This window comes from Meriones unguiculatus, chromosome 3 (assembly GCF_030254825.1).
Source record: "Meriones unguiculatus strain TT.TT164.6M chromosome 3, Bangor_MerUng_6.1, whole genome shotgun sequence".
NCBI classification, from domain to species: Eukaryota; Metazoa; Chordata; class Mammalia; order Rodentia; family Muridae; genus Meriones; species Meriones unguiculatus.
This window is the reverse complement of record NC_083351.1, coordinates 27,788,940-27,794,998: the sequence shown is the minus strand read 5'-3', so window position 1 is coordinate 27,794,998 and position 6,059 is coordinate 27,788,940. Positions and strand designations below refer to the sequence as shown.

The following is a 6,059-nucleotide window of genomic DNA, read 5'->3' as shown; positions in this document are numbered from 1 at the left end:
AGCGCTCTCTGGGCCCCGCCCATGTCAGGACCAACCAATGGGGGCTCGGGGGCGGGCCCGAGCGCGGACGGACGCCCGCGGGGTGTCTGAGCAGCTAAGGTTGTGCCAAGTGGTGGGAGCGGGCGGTCTGGAGAGAGACCTTCGGGATGTTCTGGCTCCCCATCCAGCTTCCTGGGCGCACGCGAGGTGACATCGGAGTTTCTGAAGCCGGCACCTGCGCCCGAGGGCGGGCGGGATCCCGTGTCCCCGGGCAGCGGTGGGACCTTCCGCTCTGGGAGCCTCTCCTCACGCACCCCTAGCGTGGGGGCCGAGCGGGTGCCAACAGTGCAGCCAGGGTGGGGCGCGTCGTTGTCAGCGGTAGCTAGGGTCCAGCCCCTCCTCTCCCCCACCCCCGCTACTCCTCGGGCACTCCTTCGACCCCCGGCGGATCCCGTTGCTGATCCAACCCGGGATGGGTTCTGAAGACCTCCGAAGAGGGCTGCCTTTGCGTAGCTCCTCGTTTGGGACAGCCCACCACCAACTTGCGAGAAAGGGACTCCGGGAAAACTCTGCCTGGTTCCGCCCCTTTTTGCCCTCCCGCCTCCTCGGGAGGCTGCCACCGCACTGACTCTCGTAGGTAAAGGTGCCGGTGGAGGTCAAGTCACGCCAAGACTGAGCTCCGGAAGGCTAGAAGGAACTGACCAGGAAAGACGGAAGTCAGTAGGAGGAAAGGGCCCAGCCTGGGGAATGGCTGTGTTAAGGCTAGGAGTGTCATAATGGCAGGTAGCAGCGCTCCCAGACCTATTTCTAGTGTTGGCAAGCTACTATGGGCACACAGCTTCCTTTTTCTTTCCTTTCCTTTTTCCTTTTCCTTTCCTTTGACCTTCTCTTCCCTTTCCTTTCCTTTTGTTTCTTTTTCTTTCGTTTCCTTTTTCCTTTCCTTTGCTTTTTCCTTTCCTTTCGTTTCCTTTTTCCTTTCCTTTCCTTTCTTTTTTCCTTTCCTTTTTCCTTTCCTTTCCTTTCCTTTTCCTTCCTTTCCTTTCCTTTTTCCTTTCTTTTCCTTTTTCCTTTTCTTTCCTTTTTTTCCTCTTCCTTTTTTCCTTTTCTTTCTTTCTTTCTTTCTTTCTTTCTTTCTTTCTTTCTTTCTTTCTTTCTTTCTTTCTTTTAGTTTACACAAAGCAATGATTTGAGAAGCCCTGTTCAGAGGCCACAACAACTCCTCCCCCTTTTCCTTTGAGTGCTGTCACAGGGGATGGGGTGTGTGGGTGTGACATCCTCAGCCACCCAGTCTTAATCCCTGAACAAGTGAGAGTTCTGAAGGCCGGCTGGGCCCACACTCCAGAGGCCTTGATTCTGTTTCTTCTGTGCTTCCGCGTTTGATATGCAGGGCAAAGATGCTCAGCTCCTTGCTCCTCTGGTCCACATGGCTACGTATGGAGAGGACTCATTTTGGTCAGCCTTTACCTTCATTCCATCAGTCTCTCAGCAGATGGTTTCCTTGCCGGAAAGACTGTTAACACAGACAAAGGTATCTTTGAAGGATGCAAAGATGTGGCAGACACCAAACACATTCTCTCCCTCAGCCAGCCACTCGAGGTCCAAGGCTGATGGCTTGTTCTTCCTTCTTTGTCTTCCCCTTGCGAGGTGTCCATTCCTCCACTGGCCTTCTTTTTCTTTTTTTCCTTTTCCATTAATTTCTTTCTCTTTTAAAACATATATTTTTTAATTTATGTGCATTGGTATTCTGCCTGCATGTATATCTGTGTGAGGCTGTTTGATCTCCTGAAACGGGGGTTGCAGAATGTTGTGAGCTGCCATGTGGGTGCTGGGAATTGAACACAGGTCCTTTAGCAAGAGCAGCCAGTGCTCTTAACCATTGAGCCACCTCTCCATTCCTCTTTCTTTTTTTTCCTTCCTCCTCCTCTTTCTCCTCCTCCTTTCTTCTTCAAGGCAAGCTCGCACTATATAGCCTTGGCTGACCTGGAACTTGCCATATAGACCAGACTGGCCTCAAACTCAGGCCTGCCTCTGGGATTAAAGCATGTGCTACTGTGCCCCGCAAAACCTTTCTATTTTAACATATGGGGAAACTGAAGGTTGCTGGAGAGACATCCGGAGAGAGACCATAAGTGCCCTGTAGGCAACACTCCATGAGGGTCTCGGCCAATTATGAATTCTCAAGTGTGTATCCAAAAGAAAAATTCAAATAAATGTATAAATGGCCGCCAAAATCATGCTGGTGTGATCCTTTCGAAATCTTTTTCTTAAATGTGTGCCCCTCCTGTGTGTGCATCCTCTGACGTCAGAGAGGGCAGTGGCCCCCTGGAACTGGAGTTGCAGCCCACCGTGAGCCACCTGACGATCTGGGAACTGAACCAGGTGTCTCCAGCCTTCTTTCAAAAGTTCAAGTATCAACTAAATTCTTCAAGTTATCGTGTAGTCTGTCTTTTATTCAGCAGGTCAATTTCCAAACAAACTGCTTCTACACCCCCATTAAGACACAGAACACCCGAGGGTGCAGAGAGATTGCTGTAAATTCAAGGCCAGAATAGTTGACACAGTCTGAGAGAGCCAGGACTAGCTTCCTAGCTATACAGTCAGAACAAGGACAGGGAGAAAGGAAAAGGGGGAGAATTGGAGAATGGAAAGAAGGAAGAAAAGGGAAAACTTGGAAACTGCCCAAGTCGAGGCGGGAGTTAGAATGCTGAGGGAAGTGTGGGTAGGAGGGAGTCAAGTCAGGGCTGGAGCTGGAGACAGATATGGGGAAAGGGCTGACAGTGGTTCTCTGATAGGGATGGGGTGAACGTTGGGGAGCTGAATTTATAGGGCTTGATGACTGAAGCAGAAAGCAGTAAGATGTTATCCATATAATTTTTGTTCAGGGGCTCTGGAGTCTCCTGGCCACAGCTTCCCACTGTCCTCTCTGGATCCTGGGTACCTTCTGCATCAGACTACATCATAACCACTAAGAACCCCCAACTCCACTGGTACTTCTCAGGGTGCATTCAGGCAACGCTGGCTTACCAGGCTGCCTACCACAAGCAGCCCGGCACGGGGCTGAAATCATTCATGTAGGCTTGGGAGCTAGCCACCTACTCTTCACAGCACCTCACATTCCTGTAAGCTGAAACAGGGCTTAGCCAGGCACTCAAGAGCCTCCACCCAGAATTCGGCAGCAGTCATGGGCTGCTCTGTACTGGGCCAGGAACCAAGATTCTACCTTTGAGGAGTTACCCCCACACTAATGGGGTTGACCATTTCAAAGGCTTGGAATGAAAGCTACACCCTGGAGGAGCTGGTGAAGTTTCTGGAGGGCAGAGGAGGGGTGCTGAGAAGAGGAGGTGGGTTCCTGTGAGTGGAACCCCAGAACAGCAGAAATATTAAGGAAGCTAAAGTTTCTTGGAGAAGATAGTTTCAAAGCCTGAACTTTGTAGCTCACCTGCTGACTATGACTTTGCTAAGTTACTTAACTTTCTTAGCGGTTAGGGGGACTCAAGATCATAGAATTGGGATGTGTATTGACATTTCTCTAGAGTGCAAGTTCTCCATAATGTGTAGAATATTGGCAAGCATTCCATAAACGTAAGCTATTGATGTACTATTTGAAGCCTCAGCAGGCACTACATTTGTATTATTTACCTCATATGTGTGCATGTCAAATGGATGGAGAATAATTTGTGAGAGTAGTTTTCTCAAGTAATTAGCCTTGGTGGCAAGCACCTTTGTCTGCTGAACCATCTCACTGGCCACCCAACGTGTTTTTTCTTTTTAAATCACGCCTCAGAACTATTATTATGGGGGAGAGGCTCATGTAGAGGTTAGAAGAAGACTTTGTGGGTTCTGTGCCCTGATCCTAACCTTTTTTGTGGGTTCTGGGGATTAGAGGCAGGTTTCCAGGTGTGTGTGGTCAGCACCTTTACTGCTGACCCCCTTCCCCGTCAGCCTCTGTAGCGTTTTAAGCCTTTATCTGGCCTCTTTCCGCTGTCTTACAGATTCCTGTTGAATGGAAGTTAAGACTTCTGTGGTGCTATCACCAGCTGAGCTTTTTTTTTTTTTTAAGATTTATTTTGTGTGTGTCTGTGTGTGTGCACATGAGTGTCTATATCCTCAGAGGCCAGAGACATTGGATTCCTCACTCTAAGTGGGTGCTGGGAATTTAGCTCAAGACCTGCAAGGACAATGTTTGCTTTTAAGCCCCCAAACCCCTCCACCACCTCTCCAGGTTTCCCCTACCCTCCACCTGCCGCTGAGCTTTGCTGAACACTTACAACCTGAATCTCCTGGCAAGAAAATAAGAGCAGGTGGTCTGCCCTGGAAGGATGAACATCAGTCAGTCCTGACATGCTCCTGCTGCTGCACTTGGGAGCAGAGGCCAACCTGGGTGAAAGCACTATCTTACACTAAGTTCCAATAGCATTAAATTTTTTTTTAAAGATTTCTTTCTATTATTTTATATGTAATAGCTTTTAAAGAAACAGATTTTTAACTAAAAACAAATTTATTTAGCTGGGCGTGGTGGTGCATGCATGTAATCCCAGCACTTGGAAAGGCAGAGGCATGCATATTTCTGTGAGTTTGAGGCCAGCCTGGTCTAAAAAGTGACAGCCAAGGCTATGCAGAGAAACCCTGTTTCGAAAAGCTAAAAATAAATACATTCAAATTATGTGTATGTTGAGCTGGTTGTGGTGGCACATGCCTTTAATCCCAGCACTTGGAAGGCAGAGGCAGGCAGTTATCATGAGTCTGGTCTACAGAGGGAGTTTCAGGATAGCCAGGACTACATAGTGAGGTATTTACATGCGAGCGCTGGAGCTTATAGAGGCTGTCTGATAAGGGTGCTGGGAACCAAACCCAGGTTCTCTGGAAGAGGAGCAAATGCTCTTCACATGGCTCCAGCCACACACACTTATTGTTAATTATGCATGTGTGTAGCATGTGGGCATGTGTGTATGTGCACAGGCATCCATGGGAGTCAGAAGATTCTTGGAGTGGTAGCTACAGGTACGCCCTATGTGTGCTGGGAACTGAACTCAGGTCGTTTGCCAAGGGCAACCTTTTCATGGCTGAGCCAGCTCTTCAAGCTCATGTTGACAGCTTCAAGGTTACCCAGTTCTATGAAGAGTTAGGGAGGCCACCAGGCTGTATTTTCTATTTAACATGAACATTTGGCAAACATGCATTTACATCTTGCCAAATTCTAGAATTTGAGGGGCATGTGGCCTGAAGAGTAAATACATACATCTGTGTTCGGACCCTTCTTGAGTTCTCATTATTCAAGTCAGATTACCTGACCTCATGAATACACCTGCCTCTACACCTGCTTCTCCATCTATAAAACAAAAGGAGTGGGACAGATTGCCTTCCAGAATTGAGACCAGATGTCCACTGGGCTCAGCTCCCTATTACACAGTGCTTTCCTTCGTGGGTTAAGAGACTAGCAAGAGGGCCTCAGGGAAGCTATTCCCTTTGCCCTTGTCCATTGTGGACTGTGACAGGAAGGGCATGTGGGCAAACTAGGAAGTTCAAGAACAGTGATGGAAATGAGGGCTCTTGTGATTCACAGAATGGCAAGACACCTGTCTAGGCGACACGCATCACCTGGCCACAAACCACCTGTGAGAAGGGGTGGACCAGTCTGTGATCACCCATCTCCTGTATAACCTGACCCGAAATCAGCTCTTTATGGTGCCATCTGAACAGCTAATTTATCAGAATAAGGCTCCTTCTGTGCCACAGCCTTGCCTGTTTCCATCCTATACAGTGGTTAATAAAGTTAATAAGGAAACTAATCTGGCTTGCCAAGTACCATCATATAACAAAAACCTTTGTCAATCCCAAGGTAAATTTCTCACATATTATATGTTGAATCGTGTAGGTCGAAGAGTCCTTAAATATCCGTGTGAAAACATCCCATTTCTTTGGTGCCTTGTCAAAATCAAGATTAAAAAAGTTTTTTGATTTTTTCCATCAAGAAAGCTCTTGTCGAATGATGTATTTAAGAACTATTACATTTTTATACCTTAAGGGTAACATTTAAATATAAAGTAGTGGTTCAGAATAAAGCCAGGAATTACAAAACA

The 6,059-nt window shown here is 47.6% G+C and overlaps 1 pseudogene; it reads right to left on the bottom strand.

Moving 5' to 3' along the window:
* Positions 1-1,123: 1,123 nt before the first annotated feature.
* LOC110545307 (small ribosomal subunit protein uS11-like) lies at positions 1,124-3,050 on the bottom strand (annotated as a pseudogene).
* Positions 3,051-6,059: the final 3,009 nt, after the last annotated feature.